The following is an 18,622-nucleotide window of genomic DNA, read 5'->3' as shown; positions in this document are numbered from 1 at the left end:
AAATGCGACAATCGTTATTTGTTTTTTCAAGATACTGAAAAATGAAGGGGGCACCCGGATTGAACCGGGGACCTCTCGACCTGCAGTCGAATGCTCTACGACTGAGCTATACCCCCTTTCACAAACTTTCTATCCCCATAACTTAAGGAAAATTATTATACTCTGTCTGGCTAAAGACGTCTAATCGAGCAAAATATTGCGTAATCATTATCTCTCAGTTATATATTAGCGTTAAACGATATAAATAACAAAAATATTAGACACTTCGCGCCTGGAGAATGTGCGAGTCGGCGCCTTCACCTTAATGTCAGAATGCGAAAATTCACTAGTAGCTTTTTTCAAGCAGGTTCTGTTCGTCCGTTCTCTGTAATCGTTTGGTATCTGATTAAATTGACATACTCGTCCATGGCTTCCGTAAACGAAAATTTCACTGTGACCCCGACGTGATTTGAACACGCAACCTTCTGATCTGGAGTCAGACGCGCTACCGTTGCGCCACGGAGTCGACGCTGCTAAGCTCTTATCATGAATAGGTTCCTCGAACACTTACTGTACCGTTCAAACCTAAGAAATAATGACAGTAGGATCCACGAGAGACTCTTCCCAGATGTACTTGCTCTGGCGGGGGTGTAACTCAGTGGTAGAGTGTCTGCTTCGCATGCAGAAAGTCCTGGGTTCAAATCCCAGCTCCTCCAATTTTTGTTTCTCCGTGCAGCAGTATATGAAAACTTTTGCCTAGCACCATATTCTATCAAATTCAGCGTACAAGATTCTTCCCCAAGCAAGTGGATTTCTTACAGTTCGACGCCATAGCGGGAGGACGATGACCTGCAAGACCCTGGCCTGCGATCCCCCCCATTGAAATGTTGCTCCAAAGCCTTCGGTATGGCGTGCGGAGTGCATCTCAATCATTTCAAACATGTATTTGCAACTAAATGCGACAATCGTTATTTGTTTTTTCAAGATACTGAAAAATGAAGGGGGCACCCGGGATTGAACCGGGGACCTCTCGATCTGCAGTCGAATGCTCTACGACTGAGCTATACCCCCTTTCAGAAACTTTCTATCCCCATAACTTAAGGAAAATTATTATACTCTGTCTGGCTAAAGACGTCTAATCGAGCAAAATATTGCGTAATCATTATCTCTCAGTTATATATTAGCGTTAAACGATATAAATAACAAAAATATTAGACACTTCGCGCCTGGAGAAAGTGCGAGTCGGCGCCTTCACCTTAATGTCAGAATGCGAAAATTCACTAGTAGCTTTTTTCAAGCAGGTTCTGCTCGTCCGTTCTCTGTAATCGTTTGGTATCTGATTAAATTGACATACTCGTCCATGGCTTCCGTAAACGAAAATTTCACTGTGACCCCGACGTGATTTGAACACGCAACCTTCTGATCTGGAGTCAGACGCGCTACCGTTGCGCCACGGAGTCGACGCTGCTAAGCTCTTATCATGAATAGGTTCCTCGAACACTTACTGTACCGTTCAAACCTAAGAAATAATGACAGTAGGATCCACGAGAGACTCTTCCCAGATGTACTTGCTCTGGCGGGGGTGTAACTCAGTGGTAGAGTGTCTGCTTCGCATGCAGAAAGTCCTGGGTTCAAATCCCAGCTCCTCCAATTTTTGTTTCTCCGTGCAGCAGTATATGAAAACTTTTGCCTAGCACCATATTCTATCAAATTCAGCGTACAAGATTCTTCCCCAAGCAAGTGGATTTCTTACAGTTCGACGCCATAGCGGGAGGACGATGACCTGCAAGACCCTGGCCTGCGATCCCCCCATTGAAATGTTGCTCCAAAGCCTTCGGTATGGCGTGCGGAGTGCATCTCAATCATTTCAAACATGTATTTGCAACTAAATGCGACAATCGTTATTTGTTTTTTCAAGATACTGAAAAATGAAGGGGGCACCCGGGATTGAACCGGGGACCTCTCGATCTGCAGTCGAATGCTCTACGACTGAGCTATACCCCCGTCCACAAACTTTCTATCCCCATAACTTAAGGAAAATTATTATACTCTGTCTGGCTAAAGACGTCTAATCGAGCAAAATATTGCGTAATCATTATCTCTCAGTTATATATTAGCGTTAAACGATATAAATAACAAAAATATTAGACACTTCGCGCCTGGAGAAAGTGCGAGTCGGCGCCTTCACCTTAATGTCAGAATGCGAAAATTCACTAGTAGCTTTTTTCAAGCAGGTTCTGTTCGTCCGTTCTCTGTAATCGTTTGGTATCTGATTAAATTGACATACTCGTCCATGGCTTCCGTAAACGAAAATTTCACTGTGACCCCGACGTGATTAGAACACGCAACCTTCTGATCTGGAGTCAGACGCGCTACCGTTGCGCCACGGAGTCGACGCTGCTAAGCTCTTATCATGAATAGGTTCCTCGAACACTTACTGTACCGTTCAAACCTAAGAAATAATGACAGTAGGATCCACGAGAGACTCTTCTCAGATGTACTTGCAATGGCGGGGGTGTAACTCAGTGGTAGAGTGTCTGCTTCGCATGCAAAAAGTCCTGGGCTCAAATCCCAGCTCCTCCAATTTTTGTTTCTCCGTGCAGCAGTATATGAAAACTTTTGCCTAGCACCATATTCTATCAAATTCAGCGTCCAAGATTCTTCCCCAAGCAAGTGGATTTCTTACAGTTCGACGCCATAGCGGGAGGACGATGACCTGCAAGACCCTGGCCTGCGATCCCCCCATTGAAATTTTGCTCCAAAGCCTTCGGTATGGCGTGCGGAGTGCATCTCAATCATTTCAAACATGTATTTGCAACTAAATGCAACAATCGTTATTTGTTTTTTCAAGATACTGAAAAATGAAGGGGGCACCCGGGATTGAACCGGGGACCTCTCGATCTGCAGTCGAATGCTCTACGACTGAGCTATACCCCCTTTCACAAACTTTCTATCCCCATAACTTAAGGAAAATTATTATACTCTGTCTGGCTAAAGACGTCTAATCGAGCAAAATATTGCGTAATCATTATCTCTCAGTTATATATTAGCGTTAAACGATATAAATAACAAAAATATTAGACACTTCGCGCCTGGAGAAAGTGCGAGTCGGCGCCTTCACCTTAATGTCAGAATGCGAAAATTCACTAGTAGCTTTTTTCAAGCAGGTTCTGTTCGTCCGTTCTCTGTAATCGTTTGGTATCTGATTAAATTGACATACTCGTCCATGGCATCCGTAAACGAAAATTTCACTGTGACCCCGACGTGATTTGAACACGCAACCTTCTGATCTGGAGTCAGACGCGCTACCGTTGCTCCACGGAGTCGACGCTGCTAAGCTCTTATCATGAATAGGTTCCTCGAACACTTACTGTACCGTTCAAACCTAAGAAATAATGACAGTAGGATCCACGAGAGACTCTTCCCAGATGTACTTGCTCTGGCGTGGGTGTAACTCAGTGGTAGAGTGTCTGCTTCGCATGCAGAAAGTCCTGGGTTCAAATCCCAGCTCCTCCAATTTTTGTTTCTCCGTGCAGCAGTATATGAAAACTTTTGCCTAGCACCATATTCTATCAAATTCAGCGTACAAGATTCTTCCCCAAGCAAGTGGATTTCTTACAGTTCGACGCCATAGCGGAAGGACGATGACCTGCAAGACCCTGGCCTGCGATCCCCCCATTGAAATGTTGCTCCAAAGCCTTTGGTATGGCGTGCGGAGTGCATCTCAATCATTTCAAACATGTATTTGCAACTAAATGCGACAATCGTTATTTGTTTTTTCAAGATACTGAAAAATAAAGGGGGCACCTGGGATTGATCCGGGGACCTCTCGATCTGCAGTCGAATGCTCTACGACTGAGCTATACCCCCTTTCACAAACTTTCTATCCCCATAACTTAAGGAAAATTATTATACTCTGTCTGGCTAAAGACGTCTAATCGAGCAAAATATTGCGTAATCATTATCTCTCAGTTATATATTAGCGTTAAACGATATAAATAACAAAAATATTAGACACTTCGCGCCTGGAGAAAGTGCGAGTCGGCGCCTTCACCTTAATGTCAGAATGCGAAAATTCACTAGTAGCTTTTTTCAAGCAGGTTCTGTTCGTCCGTTCTCTGTAATCGTTTGGTATCTGATTAAATTGACATACTCGTCCATGGCTTCCGTAAACGAAAATTTCACTGTGACCCCGACGTGATTTGAACACGCAACCTTCTGATCTGGAGTCAGACGCGCTACCGTTGCGCCACGGAGTCGACGCTGCTAAGCTCTTATCATGAATAGGTTCCTCGAACACTTACTGTACCGTTCAAACCTAAGAAATAATGACAGTAGGATCCACGAGAGACTCTTCCCAGATGTACTTGCTCTGGAGGGGGTGTAACTCAGTGGTAGAGTGTCTGCTTCGCATGCAGAAGGTCCTGGGTTCAAATCCCAGCTCCTCCAATTTTTGTTTCTCCGTGCAGCAGTATATGAAAACTTTTGCCTAGCACCATATTCTATCAAATTCAGCGTACAAGATTCTTCCCCAAGCAAGTGGATTTCTTACAGTTCGACGCCATAGCGGGAGGACGATGACCTGCAAGACCCTGGCCTGCGATCCCCCCATTGAAATGTTGCTCCAAAGCCTTCGGTATGGCGTGCGGAGTGCATCTCAATCATTTCAAACATGTATTTGCAACTAAATGCGACAATCGTTATTTGTTTTTTCAAGATACTGAAAAATGAAGGGGGCACCCGGGATTGAACCGGGGACCTCTCGATCTGCAGTCGAATGCTCTACGACTGAGCTATACCCCCTTTCACAAACTTTCTATCCCCATAACTTAAGGAAAATTATTATACTCTGTCTGGCTAAAGACGTCTAATCGAGCAAAATATTGCGTAATCATTATCTCTCAGTTATATATTAGCGTTAAACGATATAAATAACAAAAATATTAGACACTTCGCGCCTGGAGAAAGTGCGAGTCGGCGCCTTCACCTTAATGTCAGAATGCGAAAATTCACTAGTAGCTTTTTTCAAGCAGGTTCTGTTCGTCCGTTCTCTGTAATCGTTTGGTATCTGATTAAATTGACATACTCGTCCATGGCTTCCGTAAACGAAAATTTCACTGTGACCACGACGTGATTAGAACACGCAACCTTCTGATCTGGAGTCAGACGCGCTACCGTTGCGCCACGGAGTCGACGCTGCTAAGCTCTTGTCATGAATAGGTTCCTCGAACACTTACTGTACCGTTCAAACCTAAGAAATAATGACAGTAGGATCCACGAGAGACTCTTCCCAGATGTACTTGCTCTGGCGGGGGTGTAACTCAGTGGTAGAGTGTCTGCTTCGCATGCAGAAAGTCCTGGGTTCAAATCCCAGCTCCTCCAATTTTTGTTTCTCCGTGCAGCAGTATATGAAAACTTTTGCCTAGCACCATATTCTATCAAATTCAGCGTCCAAGATTCTTCCCCAAGCAAGTGGATTTCTTACAGTTCGACGCCATAGCGGGAGGACGATGACCTGCAAGACCCTGGCCTGCGATCCCCCCATTGAAATGTTGCTCCAAAGCCTTCGGTATGGCGTGCGGAGTGCATCTCAATCATTTCAAACATGTATTTGCAACTAAATGCGACAATCGTTATTTCTTTTTTCAAGATACTGAAAAATGAAGGGGGCACCCGGGATTGAACCGGGGACCTCTCTATCTGCAGTCGAATGCTCTACGACTGAGCTATACCCCCTTTCACAAACTTTCTATCCCCATAACTTAAGGAAAATTATTATACTCTGTCTGGCTAAAGACGTCTAATCGAGCAAAATATTGCGTAATCATTATCTCTCAGTTATATATTAGCGTTAAACGATATAAATAACAAAAATATTAGACACTTCGCGCCTGGAGAAAGTGCGAGTCGGCGCCTTCACCTTAATGTCAGAATGCGAAAATTCACTAGTAGCTTTTTTCAAGCAGGTTCTGTTCGTCCGTTCTCTGTAATCGTTTGGTATCTGATTAAATTGACATACTCGTCCATGGCTTCCGTAAACGAAAATTTCACTGTGACCCCGACGTGATTTGAACACTCAACCTTCTGATCTGGAGTCAGACGCGCTACCGTTGCGCGACGGAGTCGACGCTGCTAAGCTCTTATCATGAATAGGTTCCTCGAACACTTACTGTACCGTTCAAACCTAAGAAATAATGACAGTAGGATCCACGAGAGACTCTTCCCAGATGTACTTGCTCTGGCGGGGGTGTAACTCAGTGGTAGAGTGTCTGCTTCGCATGCAGAAAGTCCTGGGTTCAAATCCCAGCTCCTCCAATTTTTGTTTCTCCGTGCAGCAGTATATGAAAACTTTTGCCTAGCACCATATTCTATCAAATTCAGCGTACAAGATTCTTCCCCAAGCAAGTGGATTTCTTACAGTTCGACGCCATAGCGGGAGGACGATGACCTGCAAGACCCTGGCCTGCGATCCCCCCATTGAAATGTTGCTCCAAAGCCTTCGGTATGGCGTGCGGAGTGCATCTCAATCATTTCAAACATGTATTTGCAACTAAATGCGACAATCGTTATTTGTTTTTTCAAGATACTGAAAAATGAAGGGGGCACCCGGGATTGAACCGGGGACCTCTCGATCTGCAGTCGAATGCTCTACGACTGAGCTATACCCCCTTTCACAAACTTTCTATCCCCATAACTTAAGGAAAATTATTATACTCTGTCTGGCTAAAGACGTCTAATCGAGCAAAATATTGCGTAATCATTATCTCTCAGTTATATATTAGCGTTAAACGATATAAATAACAAAAATATTAGACACTTCGCGCCTGGAGAAAGTGCGAGTCGGCGCCTTCACCTTAATGTCAGAATGCGAAAATTCACTAGTAGCTTTTTTCAAGCAGGTTCTGTTCGTCCGTTCTCTGTAATCGTTTGGTATCTGATTAAATTGACATACTCGTCCATGGCTTCCGTAAACGAAAATTTCACTGTGACCCCGACGTGATTTGAACACGCAACCTTCTGATCTGGAGTCAGACGCGCTACCGTTGCGCCACGGAGTCGACGCTGCTAAGCTCTTATCATGAATAGGTTCCTTGAACACTTACTGTACCGTTCAAACCTAAGAAATAATGACAGTAGGATCCACGAGAGACTCTTCCCAGATGTACTTGCTCTGGCGGGGGTGTAACTCAGTGGTAGAGTGTCTGCTTCGCATGCAGAAAGTCCTGGGTTCAAATCCCAGCTCCTCCAATTTTTGTTTCTCCGTGCAGCAGTATATGAAAACTTTTGCCTAGCACCATATTCTATCAAATTCAGCGTACAAGATTCTTCCCCAAGCAAGTGGATTTCTTACAGTTCGACGCCATAGCGGGAGGACGATGACCTGCAAGACCCTGGCCTGCGATCCCCCCATTGAAATGTTGCTCCAAAGCCTTCGGTATGGCGTGCGGAGTGCATCTCAATCATTTCAAACATGTATTTGCAACTAAATGCGACAATCGTTATTTGTTTTTTCAAGATACTGAAAAATGAAGGGGGCACCCGGGATTGAACCGGGGACCTCTCGATCTGCAGTCGAATGCTCTACGACTGAGCTATACCGCCTTTCACAAACTTTCTATTCCCATAACTTAAGGAAAATTATTATACTCTGTCTGGCTAAAGACGTCTAATCGAGCAAAATATTGCGTAATCATTATCTCTCAGTTATATATTAGCGTTAAACGATATAAATAACAAAAATATTAGACACTTCGCGCCTGGAGAAAGTGCGAGTCGGCGCCTTCACCTTAATGTCAGAATGCGAAAATTCACTAGTAGCTTTTTTCAAGCAGGTTCTGTTCGTCCGTTCTCTGTAATCGTTTGGTATCTGATTAAATTGACATACTCGTCCATGGCTTCCGTAAACGAAAATTTCACTGTGACCCCGACGTGATTTGAACACGCAACCTTCTGATCTGGAGTCAGACGCGCTACCGTTGCGCCACGGAGTCGACGCTGCTAAGCTCTTATCATGAATAGGTTCCTCGAACACTTACTGTACCGTTCAAACCTAAGAAATAATGACAGTAGGATCCACGAGAGACTCTTCCCAGATGTACTTGCTCTGGCGGGGGTGTAACTCAGTGGTAGAGTGTCTGCTTCGCATGCAGAAAGTCCTGGGTTCAAATCCCAGCTCCTCCAATTTTTGTTTCTCCGTGCAGCAGTATATGAAAACTTTTGCCTAGCACCATATTCTATCAAATTCAGCGTACAAGATTCTTCCCCAAGCAAGTGGATTTCTTACAGTTCGACGCCATAGCGGGAGGACGATGACCTGCAAGACCCTGGCCTGCGATCCACCCATTGAAATGTTGCTCCAAAGCCTTCGGTATGGCGTGCGGAGTGCATCTCAATCATTTCAAACATGTATTTGCAACTAAATGCGACAATCGTTATTTGTTTTTGCAAGATACTGAAAAATGAAGGTGGCACCCGGGATTGAACCGGGGACCTCTCGATCTGCAGTCGAATCCTCTACGACTGAGCTGTACCCCCTTTCACAAACTTTCTATCCCCATAACTTAAGGAAAATTATTATACTCTGTCTGGCTAAAGACGTCTAATCGAGCAAAATATTGCGTAATCATTATCTCTCAGTTATATATTAGCGTTAAACGATATAAATAACAAAAATATTAGACACTTCGCGCCTGGAGAAAGTGCGAGTCGGCGCCTTCACCTTAATGTCAGAATGCGAAAATTCACTAGTAGCTTTTTTCAAGCAGGTTCTGTTCGTCCGTTCTCTGTAATCGTTTGGTATCTGATTAAATTGACATACTCGTCCATGGCTTCCGTAAACGAAAATTTCACTGTGACCCCGACGTGATTTGAACACGCAACCTTCTGATCTGGAGTCAGACGCGCTACCGTTGCGCCACGGAGTCGACGCTGCTAAGCTCTTATCATGAATAGGTTCCTCGAACACTTACTGTACCGTTCAAACCTAAGAAATAATGACAGTAGGATCCACGAGAGACTCTTCCCAGATGTACTTGCTCTGGCGGCGGTGTAACTCAGTGGTAGAGTGTCTGCTTCGCATGCAGAAAGTCCTGGGTTCAAATCCCAGCTCCTCCAATTTTTGTTTCTCCGTGCAGCAGTATATGAAAACTTTTGCCTAGCACCATATTCTATCAAATTCAGCGTACAAGATTCTTCCCCAAGCAAGTGGATTTCTTACAGTTCGACGCCATAGCGGGAGGACGATGACCTGCAAGACCCTGGCCTGCGATCCCCCCATTGAAATGTTGCTCCAAAGCCTTCGGTATGGCGTGCGGAGTGCATCTCAATCATTTCAAACATGTATTTGCAACTAAATGCGACAATCGTTATTTGTTTTTTCAAGATACTGAAAAATGAAGGGGGCACCCGGGATTGAACCGGGGACCTCTCGATCTGCAGTCGAATGCTCTACGACTGAGCTATACCCCCTTTCACAAACTTTCTATCCCCATAACTTAAGGAAAATTATTATACTCTGTCTGGCTAAAGACGTCTAATCGAGCAAAATATTGCGTAATCATTATCTCTCAGTTATATATTAGCGTTAAACGATATAAATAACAAAAATATTAGACACTTCGCGCCTGGAGAAAGTGCGAGTCGGCGCCTTCACCTTAATGTCAGAATGCGAAAATTCACTAGTAGCTTTTTTCAAGCAGGTTCTGTTCGTCCGTTCTCTGTAATCGTTTGGTATCTGATTAAATTGACATACTCGTCCATGGCTTCCGTAAACGAAAATTTCACTGTGACCCCGACGTGATTTGAACACGCAACCTTCTGATCGGGAGTCAGACGCGCTACCGTTGCGCCACGGAGTCGACGCTGCTAAGCTCTTATCATGAATAGGTTCCTCGAACACTTACTGTACCGTTCAAACCTAAGAAATAATGACAGTAGGATCCACGAGAGACTCTTCCCAGATGTACTTGCTCTGGCGGGGGTGTAACTCAGTGGTAGAGTGTCTGCTTTGCATGCAGAAAGTCCTGGGTTCAAATCCCAGCTCCTCCAATTTTTGTTTCTCCGTGCAGCAGTATATGAAAACTTTTGCCTAGCACCATATTCTATCAAATTCAGCGTACAAGATTCTTCCCCAAGCAAGTGGATTTCTTACAGTTCGACGCCATAGCGGGAGGACGATGACCTGCAAGACCCTGGCCTGCGATCCCCCCATTGAAATGTTGCTCCAAAGCCTTCGGTATGGCGTGCGGAGTGCATCTCAATCATTTCAAACATGTATTTGCAACTAAATGCGACAATCGTTATTTGTTTTTTCAAGATACTGAAAAATGAAGGGGGCACCCGGGATTGAACCGGGGACCTCTCGATCTGCAGTCGAATGCTCTACGACTGAGCTTTACCCCCTTTCACAAACTTTCTGTCCCCATAACTTAAGGAAAATTATTATACTCTGTCTGGCTAAAGACGTCTAATCGAGCAAAATATTGCGTAATCATTATCTCTCAGTTATATATTAGCGTTAAACGATATAAATAACAAAAATATTAGACACTTCGCGCCTGGAGAAAGTGCGAGTCGGCGCCTTCACCTTAATGTCAGAATGCGAAAATTCACTAGTAGCTTTTTTCAAGCAGGTTCTGTTCGTCCGTTCTCTGTAATCGTTTGGTATCTGATTAAATTGACATACTCGTCCATGGCTTCCGTAAACGAAAATTTCACTGTGACCCCGACGTGATTTGAACACGCAACCTTCTGATCTGGAGTCAGACGCGCTACCGTTGCGCCACGGAGTCGACGCTGCTAAGCTCTTATCATGAATAGGTTCCTCGAACACTTACTGTACCGTTCAAACCTAAGAAATAATGACAGTAGGATCCACGAGAGACTCTTCCCAGATGTACTTGCTCTGGCGGGGGTGTAACTCAGTGGTAGAGTGTCTGCTTCGCATGCAGAAAGTCCTGGGTTCAAATCCCAGCTCCTCCAATTTTTGTTTCTCCGTGCAGCAGTATATGAAAACTTTTGCCTAGCACCATATTCTATCAAATTCAGCGTACAAGATTCTTCCCCAAGCAAGTGGATTTCTTACAGTTCGACGCCATAGCGGGAGGACGATGACCTGCAAGACCCTGGCCTGCGATCCCCCCATTGAAATGTTGCTCCAAAGCCTTCGGTATGGCGTGCGGAGTGCATCTCAATCATTTCAAACATGTATTTGCAACTAAATGCGACAATCGTTATTTGTTTTTTCAAGATACTGAAAAATGAAGGGGGCACCCGGGATTGAACCGGGGACCTCTCGATCTGCAGTCGAATCCTCTACGACTGAGCTATACCCCCTTTCACAAACTTTCTATCCCCATAACTTAAGGAAAAATATTATACTCTGTCTGGCTAAAGACGTCTAATCGAGCAAAATATTGCGTAATCATTATCTCTCAGTTATATATTAGCGTTAAACGATATAAATAACAAAAATATTAGACACTTCGCGCCTGGAGAAAGTGCGAGTCGGCGCCTTCACCTTAATGTCAGAATGCGAAAATTCACTAGTAGCTTTTTTCAAGCAGGTTCTGTTCGTCCGTTCTCTGTAATCGTTTGGTATCTGATTAAATTGACATACTCGTCCATGGCTTCCGTAAACGAAAATTTCACTGTGACCCCGACGTGATTTGAACACGCAACCTTCTGATCTGGAGTCAGACGCGCTACCGTTGCGCCACGGAGTCGACGCTGCTAAGCTCTTATCATGAATAGGTTCCTCGAACACTTACTGTACCGTTCAAACCTAAGAAATAATGACAGTAGGATCCACGAGAGACTCTTCCCAGATGTACTTGCTCTGGCGGGGGTGTAACTCAGTGGTAGAGTGTCTGCTTCGCATGCAGAAAGTCCTGGGTTCAAATCCCAGCTCCTCCAATTTTTGTTTCTCCGTGCAGCAGTATATGAAAACTTTTGCCTAGCACCATATTCTATCAAATTCAGCGTACAAGATTCTTCCCCAAGCAAGTGGATTTCTTACAGTTCGACGCCATAGCGGGAGGACGATGACCTGCAAGACCCTGGCCTGCGATCCCCCCATTGAAATGTTGCTCCAAAGCCTTCGGTATGGCGTGCGGAGTGCATCTCAATCATTTCAAACATGTATTTGCAACTAAATGCGACAATCGTTATTTGTTTTTTCAAGATACTGAAAAATGAAGGGGGCACCCGGGATTGAACCGGGGACCTCTCGATCTGCAGTCGAATGCTCTACGACTGAGCTATACCCCCTTTCACAAACTTTATATCCCCATAACTTATGGAAAATTATTATACTCTGTCTGGCTAAAGACGTCTAATCGAGCAAAATATTGCGTAATCATTATCTCTCAGTTATATATTAGCGTTAAACGATATAAATAACAAAAATATTAGACACTTCGCGCCTGGAGAAAGTGCGAGTCGGCGCCTTCACCTTAATGTCAGAATGCGAAAATTCACTAGTAGCTTTTTTCAAGCAGGTTCTGTTCGTCCGTTCTCTGTAATCGTTTGGTATCTGATTAAATTGACATACTCGTCCATGGCTTCCGTAAACGAAAATTTCACTGTGACCCCGACGTGATTTGAACACGCAACCTTCTGATCTGGAGTCAGACGCGCTACCGTTGCGCCACGGAGTCGACGCTGCTAAGCTCTTATCATGAATAGGTTCCTCGAACACTTACTGTACCGTTCAAACCTAAGAAATAATGACAGTAGGATCCACGAGAGACTCTTCCCAGATGTACTTGCTCTGGCGGGGGTGTAACTCAGTGGTAGAGTGTCTGCTTCGCATGCAGAAAGTCCTGGGTTCAAATCCCAGCTCCTCCAATTTTTGTTTCTCCGTGCAGCAGTATATGAAAACTTTTGCCTAGCACCATATTCTATCAAATTCAGCGTACAAGATTCTTCCCCAAGCAAGTGGATTTCTTACAGTTCGACGCCATAGCGGGAGGACGATGACCTGCAAGACCCTGGCCTGCGATCCCCCCATTGAAATGTTGCTCCAAAGCCTTCGGTATGGCGTGCGGAGTGCATCTCAATCATTTCAAACATGTATTTGCAACTAAATGCGACAATCGTTATTTGTTTTTTCAAGATACTGAAAAATGAAGGGGGCACCCGGGATTGAACCGGGGACCTCTCGATCTGCAGTCGAATGCTCTACGACTGAGCTATACCCCCTTTCACAAACTTTCTATCCCCATAACTTAAGGAAAATTATTATACTCTGTCTGGCTAAAGACGTCTAATCGAGCAAAATATTGCGTAATCATTATCTCTCAGTTATATATTAGCGTTAAACGATATAAATAACAAAAATATTAGACACTTCGCGCCTGGAGAAAGTGCGAGTCGGCGCCTTCACCTTAATGTCAGAATGCGAAAATTCACTAGTAGCTTTTTTCAAGCAGGTTCTGTTCGTCCGTTCTCTGTAATCGTTTGGTATCTGATTAAATTGACATACTCGTCCATGGCTTCCGTAAACGAAAATTTCACTGTGACCCCGACGTGATTTGAACACGCAACCTTCTGATCTGGAGTCAGACGCGCTACCGTTGCGCCACGGAGTCGACGCTGCTAAGCTCTTATCATGAATAGGTTCCTCGAACACTTACTGTACCGTTCAAACCTAAGAAATAATGACAGTAGGATCCACGAGAGACTCTTCCCAGATGTACTTGCTCTGGCGGAGGTGTAACTCAGTGGTAGAGTGTCTGCTTCGCATGCAGAAAGTCCTGGGTTCAAATCCCAGCTCCTCCAATTTTTGTTTCTCCGTGCAGCAGTATATGAAAACTTTTGCCTAGCACCATATTCTATCAAATTCAGCGTACAAGATTCTTCCCCAAGCAAGTGGATTTCTTACAGTTCGACGCCATAGCGGGAGGACGATGACCTGCAAGACCCTGGCCTGCGATCCCCCCATTGAAATGTTGCTCCAAAGCCTTCGGTATGGCGTGCGGAGTGCATCTCAATCATTTCAAACATGTATTTGCAACTAAATGCGACAATCGTTATTTGTTTTTTCAAGATACTGAAAAATGAAGGGGGCACCCGGGATTGAACCGGGGACCTCTCGATCTGCAGTCGAATGCTCTAAGACTGAGCTATACCCCCTTTCACAAACTTTCTATCCCCATAACTTATGGAAAATTATTATACTCTGTCTGGCTAAAGACGTCTAATCGAGCAAAATATTGCGTAATCATTATCTCTCAGTTATATATTAGCGTTAAACGATATAAATAACAAAAATATTAGACACTTCGCGCCTGGAGAAAGTGCGAGTCGGCGCCTTTACCTTAATGTCAGAATGCGAAAATTCACTAGTAGCTTTTTTCAAGCAGGTTCTGTTCGTCCGTTCTCTGTAATCGTTTGGTATCTGATTAAATTGACATACTCGTCCATGGCTTCCGTAAACGAAAATTTCACTGTGACCCCGACGTGATTTGAACACGCAACCTTCTGATCTGGAGTCAGACGCGCTACCGTTGCGCCACGGAGTCGACGCTGCTAAGCTCTTATCATGAATAGGTTCCTCGAACACTTACTGTACCGTTCAAACCTAAGAAATAATGACAGTAGGATCCACGAGAGACTCTTCCCAGATGTACTTGCTCTGGCGGGGGTGTAACTCAGTGGTAGAGTGTCTGCTTCGCATGCAGAAAGTCCTGGGTTCAAATCCCAGCTCCTCCAATTTTTGTTTCTCCGTGCAGCAGTATATGAAAACTTTTGCCTAGCACCATATTCTATCAAATTCAGCGTACAAGATTCTTCCCCAAGCAAGTGGATTTCTTACAGTTCGACGCCATAGCGGGAGGACGATGACCTGCAAGACCCTGGCCTGCGATCCCCCCATTGAAATGTTGCTCCAAAGCCTTCGGTATGGCGTGCGGAGTGCATCTCAATCATTTCAAACATGTATTTGCAACTAAATGCGACAATCGTTATTTGTTTTTTCAAGATACTGAAAAATGAAGGGGGCACCCGGGATTGAACCGGGGACCTCTCGATCTGCAGTCGAATGCTCTACGACTGAGCTATACCCCCTTTCACAAACTTTCTATCCCCATAACTTAAGGAAAATTATTATACTCTGTCTGGCTAAAGACGTCTAATCGAGCAAAATATTGCGTAATCATTATCTCTCAGTTATATATTAGCGTTAAACGATATAAATAACAAAAATATTAGACACTTCGCGCCTGGAGAAAGTGCGAGTCGGCGCCTTCACCTTAATGTCAGAATGCGAAAATTCACTAGTAGCTTTTTTCAAGCAGGTTCTGTTCGTCCGTTCTCTGTAATCGTTTGGTATCTGATTAAATTGACATACTCGTCCATGGCTTCCGTAAACGAAAATTTCACTGTGACCCCGACGTGATTTGAACACGCAACCTTCTGATCTGGAGTCAGACGCGCTACCGTTGCGCCACGGATTCGACGCTGCTAAGCTCTTATCATGAATAGGTTCCTCGAACACTTACTGTACCGTTCAAACCTAAGAAATAATGACAGTAGGATCCACGAGAGACTCTTCCCAGATGTACTTGCTCTGGCGGGGGTGTAACTCAGTGGTAGAGTGTCTGCTTCGCATGCAGAAAATCCTGGGTTCAAAGCCCAGCTCCTCCAATTTTTGTTTCTCCGTGCAGCAGTATATGAAAACTTTTGCCTAGCACCATATTCTATCAAATTCAGCGTACAAGATTCTTCCCCAAGCAAGTGGATTTCTTACAGTTCGACGCCTTAGCGGGAGGACGATGACCTGCAAGACCCTGGCCTGCGATCCACCCATTGAAATGTTGCTCCAAAGCCTTCGGTATGGCGTGCGGAGTGCATCTCAATCATTTCAAACATGTATTTGCAACTAAAGGCGACAATCGTTATTTGTTTTTTCAAGATACTGAAAAATGAAGGGGGCACCCGGGATTGAACCGGGGACATCTCGATCTGCAGTCGAATCCTCTACGACTGAGCTATACCCCCTTTCACGAACTTTCTATCCCCATAACTTAAGGAAAATTATTATACTCTGTCTGGCTAAAGACGTCTAATCGAGCAAAATATTGCGTAATCATTATCTCTCAGTTATATATTAGCGTTAAACGATATAAATAACAAAAATATTAGACACTTCGCGCCTGGAGAAAGTGCGAGTCGGCGCCTTCACCTTAATGTCAGAATGCGAAAATTCACTAGTAGCTTTTTTCAAGCAGGTTCTGTTCGTCCGTTCTCTGTAATCGTTTGGTATCTGATTAAATTGACATACTCGTCCATGGCTTCCGTAAACGAAAATTTCACTGTGACCCCGACGTGATTTGAACACGCAACCTTCTGATCTGGAGTCAGACGCGCTACCGTTGCGCCACGGAGTCGACGCTGCTAAGCTCTTATCATGAATAGGTTCCTCGAACACTTACTGTACCGTTCAAACCTAAGAAATAATGACAGTAGGATCCACGAGAGACTCTTCCCAGATGTACTTGCTCTGGCGGGGGTGTAACTCAGTGGTAGAGTGTCTGCTTCGCATGCAGAAAGTCCTGGGTTCAAATCCCAGCTCCTCCAATTTTTGTTTCTCCGTGCAGCAGTATATGAAAACTTTTGCCTAGCACCATATTCTATCAAATTCAGCGTACAAGATTCTTCCCCAAGCAAGTGGATTTCTTACAGTTCGACGCCATAGCGGGAGGACGATGACCTGCAAGACCCTGGCCTGCGATCCCCCCATTGAAATGTTGCTCCAAAGCCTTCGGTATGGCGTGCGGAGTGCATCTCAATCATTTCAAACATGTATTTGCAACTAAATGCGACAATCGTTATTTGTTTTTTCAAGATACTGAAAAATGAAGGGGGCACCCGGGATTGAACCGGGGACCTCTCGATCTGCAGTCGAATGCTCTACGACTGAGCTATACCCCCTTTCACAAACTTTCTATCCCCATAACTTAAGGAAAATTATTATACTCTGTCTGGCTAAAGACGTCTAATCGAGCAAAATATTGCGTAATCATTATCTCTCAGTTATATATTAGCGTTAAACGATATAAATAACAAAAATATTAGACACTTCGCGCCTGGAGAAAGTGCGAGTCGGCGCCTTCACCTTAATGTCAGAATGCGAAAATTCACTAGTAGCTTTTTTCAAGCAGGTTCTGTTCGTCCGTTCTCTGTAATCGTTTGGTATCTGATTAAATTGACATACTCGTCCATGGCTTCCGTAAACGAAAATTTCACTGTGACCCCGACGTGATTTGAACACGCAACCTTCTGATCTGGAGTGAGACGCGCTACCGTTGCGCCACGGAGTCGACGCTGCTAAGCTCTTATCATGAATAGGTTCCTCGAACACTTACTGTACCGTTCAAACCTAAGAAATAATGACAGTAGGATCCACGAGAGACTCTTCCCAGATGTACTTGCTCTGGCGGGGGTGTAACTCAGTGGTAGAGTGTCTGCTTCGCATGCAGAAAGTCCTGGGTTCAAATCCCAGCTCCTCCAATTTTTGTTTCTCCGTGCACCAGTATATGAAAACTTTTGCCTAGCACCATATTCTATCAAATTCAGCGTACAAGATTCTTCCCCAAGCAAGTGGATTTCTTACAGTTCGACGCCATAGCGGGAGGACGATGACCTGCAAGACCCTGGCCTGCGATCCACCCATTGAAATGTTGCTCCAAAGCCTTCGGTATGGCGTGCGGAGTGCATCTCAATCATTTCAAACATGTATTTGCAACTAAATGCGACAATCGTTATTTGTTTTTTCAAGATACTGAAAAATGAAGGGGGCACCCGGGATTGAACCGGGGACATCTCGATCTGCAGTCGAATCCTCTACGACTGAGCTATACCCCCTTTCACGAACTTTCTATCCCCATAACTTAAGGAAAATTATTATACTCTGTCTGGCTAAAGACGTCTAATCGAGCAAAATATTGCGTAATCATTATCTCTCAGTTATATATTAGCGTTAAACGATATAAATAACAAAAATATTAGACACTTCGCGCCTGGAGAAAGTGCGAGTCGGCGCCTTCACCTTAATGTCAGAATGCGAAAATTCACTAGTAGCTTTTTTCAAGCAGGTTCTGTTCGTCCGTTCTCTGTAATCGTTTGGTATCTGATTAAATTGACATACTCGTCCATGGCTTCCGTAAACGAAAATTTCACTGTGACCCCGACGTGATTTGAACACGCAACCTTCTGATCTGGAGTCAGACGCGCTACCGTTGCGCCACGGAGTCGACGCTGCTAAGCTCTTATCATGAATAGGTTCCTCGAACACTTACTGTACCGTTCAAACCTAAGAAATAATGACAGTAGGATCCACGAGAGACTCTTCCCAGATGTACTTGCTCTGGCGGGGGTGTAACTCAGTGGTAGAGTGTCTGCTTCGCATGCAGAAAGTCCTGGGTTCAAATCCCAGCTCCTCCAATTTTTGTTTCTCCGTGCAGCAGTATATGAAAACTTTTGCCTAGCACCATATTCTATCAAATTCAGCGTACAAGATTCTTCCCCAAGCAAGTGGATTTCTTACAGTTCGACGCCATAGCGGGAGGACGATGACCTGCAAGACCCTGGCCTGCGATCCCCCCATTGAAATGTTGCTCCAAAGCCTTCGGTATGGCGTGCG

General features: G+C 44.5%; 58 non-coding genes across 58 annotated transcripts; 20 read left to right on the top strand and 38 right to left on the bottom strand.

The window, feature by feature from the left end:
- Positions 1 to 433: 433 nt before the first annotated feature.
- Positions 434 to 505, bottom strand: Trnaw-cca (transfer RNA tryptophan (anticodon CCA)). The gene has a single exon. It is a non-coding gene; the product is annotated as a tRNA-Trp (tRNA).
- Positions 506 to 623: 118 nt separating this feature from the next.
- On the top strand, positions 624 to 695 carry Trnaa-cgc (transfer RNA alanine (anticodon CGC)). The gene has a single exon. It is a non-coding gene; the product is annotated as a tRNA-Ala (tRNA).
- A 283-nt stretch (positions 696 to 978) lies between these two features.
- Trnac-gca (transfer RNA cysteine (anticodon GCA)) lies at positions 979 to 1,050 on the bottom strand. Its single transcript has one exon. It is a non-coding gene; the product is annotated as a tRNA-Cys (tRNA).
- Positions 1,051 to 1,367: 317 nt separating this feature from the next.
- Positions 1,368 to 1,439, bottom strand: Trnaw-cca (transfer RNA tryptophan (anticodon CCA)). The gene has a single exon. It is a non-coding gene; the product is annotated as a tRNA-Trp (tRNA).
- Positions 1,440 to 1,557: 118 nt separating this feature from the next.
- Positions 1,558 to 1,629, top strand: Trnaa-cgc (transfer RNA alanine (anticodon CGC)). The gene has a single exon. It is a non-coding gene; the product is annotated as a tRNA-Ala (tRNA).
- Positions 1,630 to 1,911: 282 nt separating this feature from the next.
- On the bottom strand, positions 1,912 to 1,983 carry Trnac-gca (transfer RNA cysteine (anticodon GCA)). Its single transcript has one exon. It is a non-coding gene; the product is annotated as a tRNA-Cys (tRNA).
- A 317-nt stretch (positions 1,984 to 2,300) lies between these two features.
- On the bottom strand, positions 2,301 to 2,372 carry Trnaw-cca (transfer RNA tryptophan (anticodon CCA)). Its single transcript has one exon. It is a non-coding gene; the product is annotated as a tRNA-Trp (tRNA).
- Positions 2,373 to 2,490: 118 nt separating this feature from the next.
- On the top strand, positions 2,491 to 2,562 carry Trnaa-cgc (transfer RNA alanine (anticodon CGC)). The gene has a single exon. It is a non-coding gene; the product is annotated as a tRNA-Ala (tRNA).
- Positions 2,563 to 2,844: 282 nt separating this feature from the next.
- Positions 2,845 to 2,916, bottom strand: Trnac-gca (transfer RNA cysteine (anticodon GCA)). The gene has a single exon. It is a non-coding gene; the product is annotated as a tRNA-Cys (tRNA).
- Positions 2,917 to 3,233: 317 nt separating this feature from the next.
- Trnaw-cca (transfer RNA tryptophan (anticodon CCA)) lies at positions 3,234 to 3,305 on the bottom strand. The gene has a single exon. It is a non-coding gene; the product is annotated as a tRNA-Trp (tRNA).
- Positions 3,306 to 3,423: 118 nt separating this feature from the next.
- On the top strand, positions 3,424 to 3,495 carry Trnaa-cgc (transfer RNA alanine (anticodon CGC)). Its single transcript has one exon. It is a non-coding gene; the product is annotated as a tRNA-Ala (tRNA).
- A 282-nt stretch (positions 3,496 to 3,777) lies between these two features.
- Trnac-gca (transfer RNA cysteine (anticodon GCA)) lies at positions 3,778 to 3,849 on the bottom strand. The gene has a single exon. It is a non-coding gene; the product is annotated as a tRNA-Cys (tRNA).
- A 317-nt stretch (positions 3,850 to 4,166) lies between these two features.
- Trnaw-cca (transfer RNA tryptophan (anticodon CCA)) lies at positions 4,167 to 4,238 on the bottom strand. The gene has a single exon. It is a non-coding gene; the product is annotated as a tRNA-Trp (tRNA).
- Positions 4,239 to 4,356: 118 nt separating this feature from the next.
- Positions 4,357 to 4,428, top strand: Trnaa-cgc (transfer RNA alanine (anticodon CGC)). Its single transcript has one exon. It is a non-coding gene; the product is annotated as a tRNA-Ala (tRNA).
- Positions 4,429 to 4,710: 282 nt separating this feature from the next.
- Trnac-gca (transfer RNA cysteine (anticodon GCA)) lies at positions 4,711 to 4,782 on the bottom strand. The gene has a single exon. It is a non-coding gene; the product is annotated as a tRNA-Cys (tRNA).
- A 317-nt stretch (positions 4,783 to 5,099) lies between these two features.
- On the bottom strand, positions 5,100 to 5,171 carry Trnaw-cca (transfer RNA tryptophan (anticodon CCA)). Its single transcript has one exon. It is a non-coding gene; the product is annotated as a tRNA-Trp (tRNA).
- Positions 5,172 to 5,289: 118 nt separating this feature from the next.
- On the top strand, positions 5,290 to 5,361 carry Trnaa-cgc (transfer RNA alanine (anticodon CGC)). Its single transcript has one exon. It is a non-coding gene; the product is annotated as a tRNA-Ala (tRNA).
- A 282-nt stretch (positions 5,362 to 5,643) lies between these two features.
- Trnac-gca (transfer RNA cysteine (anticodon GCA)) lies at positions 5,644 to 5,715 on the bottom strand. Its single transcript has one exon. It is a non-coding gene; the product is annotated as a tRNA-Cys (tRNA).
- Positions 5,716 to 6,032: 317 nt separating this feature from the next.
- Positions 6,033 to 6,104, bottom strand: Trnaw-cca (transfer RNA tryptophan (anticodon CCA)). The gene has a single exon. It is a non-coding gene; the product is annotated as a tRNA-Trp (tRNA).
- Positions 6,105 to 6,222: 118 nt separating this feature from the next.
- On the top strand, positions 6,223 to 6,294 carry Trnaa-cgc (transfer RNA alanine (anticodon CGC)). The gene has a single exon. It is a non-coding gene; the product is annotated as a tRNA-Ala (tRNA).
- Positions 6,295 to 6,576: 282 nt separating this feature from the next.
- Trnac-gca (transfer RNA cysteine (anticodon GCA)) lies at positions 6,577 to 6,648 on the bottom strand. The gene has a single exon. It is a non-coding gene; the product is annotated as a tRNA-Cys (tRNA).
- A 317-nt stretch (positions 6,649 to 6,965) lies between these two features.
- Positions 6,966 to 7,037, bottom strand: Trnaw-cca (transfer RNA tryptophan (anticodon CCA)). The gene has a single exon. It is a non-coding gene; the product is annotated as a tRNA-Trp (tRNA).
- Positions 7,038 to 7,155: 118 nt separating this feature from the next.
- Positions 7,156 to 7,227, top strand: Trnaa-cgc (transfer RNA alanine (anticodon CGC)). The gene has a single exon. It is a non-coding gene; the product is annotated as a tRNA-Ala (tRNA).
- A 282-nt stretch (positions 7,228 to 7,509) lies between these two features.
- Trnac-gca (transfer RNA cysteine (anticodon GCA)) lies at positions 7,510 to 7,581 on the bottom strand. The gene has a single exon. It is a non-coding gene; the product is annotated as a tRNA-Cys (tRNA).
- Positions 7,582 to 7,898: 317 nt separating this feature from the next.
- Positions 7,899 to 7,970, bottom strand: Trnaw-cca (transfer RNA tryptophan (anticodon CCA)). Its single transcript has one exon. It is a non-coding gene; the product is annotated as a tRNA-Trp (tRNA).
- A 118-nt stretch (positions 7,971 to 8,088) lies between these two features.
- Trnaa-cgc (transfer RNA alanine (anticodon CGC)) lies at positions 8,089 to 8,160 on the top strand. Its single transcript has one exon. It is a non-coding gene; the product is annotated as a tRNA-Ala (tRNA).
- A 671-nt stretch (positions 8,161 to 8,831) lies between these two features.
- On the bottom strand, positions 8,832 to 8,903 carry Trnaw-cca (transfer RNA tryptophan (anticodon CCA)). Its single transcript has one exon. It is a non-coding gene; the product is annotated as a tRNA-Trp (tRNA).
- Positions 8,904 to 9,021: 118 nt separating this feature from the next.
- On the top strand, positions 9,022 to 9,093 carry Trnaa-cgc (transfer RNA alanine (anticodon CGC)). The gene has a single exon. It is a non-coding gene; the product is annotated as a tRNA-Ala (tRNA).
- A 282-nt stretch (positions 9,094 to 9,375) lies between these two features.
- Positions 9,376 to 9,447, bottom strand: Trnac-gca (transfer RNA cysteine (anticodon GCA)). The gene has a single exon. It is a non-coding gene; the product is annotated as a tRNA-Cys (tRNA).
- A 317-nt stretch (positions 9,448 to 9,764) lies between these two features.
- Trnag-ccc (transfer RNA glycine (anticodon CCC)) lies at positions 9,765 to 9,836 on the bottom strand. The gene has a single exon. It is a non-coding gene; the product is annotated as a tRNA-Gly (tRNA).
- Positions 9,837 to 9,954: 118 nt separating this feature from the next.
- Trnaa-ugc (transfer RNA alanine (anticodon UGC)) lies at positions 9,955 to 10,026 on the top strand. Its single transcript has one exon. It is a non-coding gene; the product is annotated as a tRNA-Ala (tRNA).
- Positions 10,027 to 10,308: 282 nt separating this feature from the next.
- Trnac-gca (transfer RNA cysteine (anticodon GCA)) lies at positions 10,309 to 10,380 on the bottom strand. The gene has a single exon. It is a non-coding gene; the product is annotated as a tRNA-Cys (tRNA).
- Positions 10,381 to 10,697: 317 nt separating this feature from the next.
- On the bottom strand, positions 10,698 to 10,769 carry Trnaw-cca (transfer RNA tryptophan (anticodon CCA)). Its single transcript has one exon. It is a non-coding gene; the product is annotated as a tRNA-Trp (tRNA).
- Positions 10,770 to 10,887: 118 nt separating this feature from the next.
- Trnaa-cgc (transfer RNA alanine (anticodon CGC)) lies at positions 10,888 to 10,959 on the top strand. The gene has a single exon. It is a non-coding gene; the product is annotated as a tRNA-Ala (tRNA).
- Positions 10,960 to 11,241: 282 nt separating this feature from the next.
- Positions 11,242 to 11,313, bottom strand: Trnac-gca (transfer RNA cysteine (anticodon GCA)). Its single transcript has one exon. It is a non-coding gene; the product is annotated as a tRNA-Cys (tRNA).
- Positions 11,314 to 11,630: 317 nt separating this feature from the next.
- On the bottom strand, positions 11,631 to 11,702 carry Trnaw-cca (transfer RNA tryptophan (anticodon CCA)). Its single transcript has one exon. It is a non-coding gene; the product is annotated as a tRNA-Trp (tRNA).
- A 118-nt stretch (positions 11,703 to 11,820) lies between these two features.
- On the top strand, positions 11,821 to 11,892 carry Trnaa-cgc (transfer RNA alanine (anticodon CGC)). Its single transcript has one exon. It is a non-coding gene; the product is annotated as a tRNA-Ala (tRNA).
- Positions 11,893 to 12,174: 282 nt separating this feature from the next.
- On the bottom strand, positions 12,175 to 12,246 carry Trnac-gca (transfer RNA cysteine (anticodon GCA)). The gene has a single exon. It is a non-coding gene; the product is annotated as a tRNA-Cys (tRNA).
- A 317-nt stretch (positions 12,247 to 12,563) lies between these two features.
- Trnaw-cca (transfer RNA tryptophan (anticodon CCA)) lies at positions 12,564 to 12,635 on the bottom strand. The gene has a single exon. It is a non-coding gene; the product is annotated as a tRNA-Trp (tRNA).
- Positions 12,636 to 12,753: 118 nt separating this feature from the next.
- On the top strand, positions 12,754 to 12,825 carry Trnaa-cgc (transfer RNA alanine (anticodon CGC)). Its single transcript has one exon. It is a non-coding gene; the product is annotated as a tRNA-Ala (tRNA).
- A 282-nt stretch (positions 12,826 to 13,107) lies between these two features.
- Trnac-gca (transfer RNA cysteine (anticodon GCA)) lies at positions 13,108 to 13,179 on the bottom strand. The gene has a single exon. It is a non-coding gene; the product is annotated as a tRNA-Cys (tRNA).
- Positions 13,180 to 13,496: 317 nt separating this feature from the next.
- Positions 13,497 to 13,568, bottom strand: Trnaw-cca (transfer RNA tryptophan (anticodon CCA)). The gene has a single exon. It is a non-coding gene; the product is annotated as a tRNA-Trp (tRNA).
- A 118-nt stretch (positions 13,569 to 13,686) lies between these two features.
- Positions 13,687 to 13,758, top strand: Trnaa-cgc (transfer RNA alanine (anticodon CGC)). Its single transcript has one exon. It is a non-coding gene; the product is annotated as a tRNA-Ala (tRNA).
- A 282-nt stretch (positions 13,759 to 14,040) lies between these two features.
- On the bottom strand, positions 14,041 to 14,112 carry Trnac-gca (transfer RNA cysteine (anticodon GCA)). Its single transcript has one exon. It is a non-coding gene; the product is annotated as a tRNA-Cys (tRNA).
- A 317-nt stretch (positions 14,113 to 14,429) lies between these two features.
- On the bottom strand, positions 14,430 to 14,501 carry Trnaw-cca (transfer RNA tryptophan (anticodon CCA)). Its single transcript has one exon. It is a non-coding gene; the product is annotated as a tRNA-Trp (tRNA).
- Positions 14,502 to 14,619: 118 nt separating this feature from the next.
- On the top strand, positions 14,620 to 14,691 carry Trnaa-cgc (transfer RNA alanine (anticodon CGC)). Its single transcript has one exon. It is a non-coding gene; the product is annotated as a tRNA-Ala (tRNA).
- A 282-nt stretch (positions 14,692 to 14,973) lies between these two features.
- On the bottom strand, positions 14,974 to 15,045 carry Trnac-gca (transfer RNA cysteine (anticodon GCA)). The gene has a single exon. It is a non-coding gene; the product is annotated as a tRNA-Cys (tRNA).
- Positions 15,046 to 15,362: 317 nt separating this feature from the next.
- Trnaw-cca (transfer RNA tryptophan (anticodon CCA)) lies at positions 15,363 to 15,434 on the bottom strand. Its single transcript has one exon. It is a non-coding gene; the product is annotated as a tRNA-Trp (tRNA).
- Positions 15,435 to 15,552: 118 nt separating this feature from the next.
- Positions 15,553 to 15,624, top strand: Trnaa-cgc (transfer RNA alanine (anticodon CGC)). Its single transcript has one exon. It is a non-coding gene; the product is annotated as a tRNA-Ala (tRNA).
- Positions 15,625 to 15,906: 282 nt separating this feature from the next.
- Trnac-gca (transfer RNA cysteine (anticodon GCA)) lies at positions 15,907 to 15,978 on the bottom strand. Its single transcript has one exon. It is a non-coding gene; the product is annotated as a tRNA-Cys (tRNA).
- Positions 15,979 to 16,295: 317 nt separating this feature from the next.
- Positions 16,296 to 16,367, bottom strand: Trnaw-cca (transfer RNA tryptophan (anticodon CCA)). The gene has a single exon. It is a non-coding gene; the product is annotated as a tRNA-Trp (tRNA).
- Positions 16,368 to 16,485: 118 nt separating this feature from the next.
- Positions 16,486 to 16,557, top strand: Trnaa-cgc (transfer RNA alanine (anticodon CGC)). Its single transcript has one exon. It is a non-coding gene; the product is annotated as a tRNA-Ala (tRNA).
- Positions 16,558 to 16,839: 282 nt separating this feature from the next.
- Trnac-gca (transfer RNA cysteine (anticodon GCA)) lies at positions 16,840 to 16,911 on the bottom strand. Its single transcript has one exon. It is a non-coding gene; the product is annotated as a tRNA-Cys (tRNA).
- Positions 16,912 to 17,228: 317 nt separating this feature from the next.
- Positions 17,229 to 17,300, bottom strand: Trnaw-cca (transfer RNA tryptophan (anticodon CCA)). The gene has a single exon. It is a non-coding gene; the product is annotated as a tRNA-Trp (tRNA).
- A 118-nt stretch (positions 17,301 to 17,418) lies between these two features.
- Positions 17,419 to 17,490, top strand: Trnaa-cgc (transfer RNA alanine (anticodon CGC)). Its single transcript has one exon. It is a non-coding gene; the product is annotated as a tRNA-Ala (tRNA).
- Positions 17,491 to 17,772: 282 nt separating this feature from the next.
- On the bottom strand, positions 17,773 to 17,844 carry Trnac-gca (transfer RNA cysteine (anticodon GCA)). Its single transcript has one exon. It is a non-coding gene; the product is annotated as a tRNA-Cys (tRNA).
- A 317-nt stretch (positions 17,845 to 18,161) lies between these two features.
- Positions 18,162 to 18,233, bottom strand: Trnaw-cca (transfer RNA tryptophan (anticodon CCA)). Its single transcript has one exon. It is a non-coding gene; the product is annotated as a tRNA-Trp (tRNA).
- Positions 18,234 to 18,351: 118 nt separating this feature from the next.
- On the top strand, positions 18,352 to 18,423 carry Trnaa-cgc (transfer RNA alanine (anticodon CGC)). Its single transcript has one exon. It is a non-coding gene; the product is annotated as a tRNA-Ala (tRNA).
- The last annotated feature ends 199 nt before the right edge of the window (positions 18,424 to 18,622 follow it).

This window comes from Schistocerca gregaria, chromosome 3, assembly GCF_023897955.1.
Source record: "Schistocerca gregaria isolate iqSchGreg1 chromosome 3, iqSchGreg1.2, whole genome shotgun sequence".
In the NCBI taxonomy this organism is placed as follows: Eukaryota; Metazoa; Arthropoda; class Insecta; order Orthoptera; family Acrididae; genus Schistocerca; species Schistocerca gregaria.
This window is presented reverse-complemented; position numbering and strand designations above follow the sequence as displayed.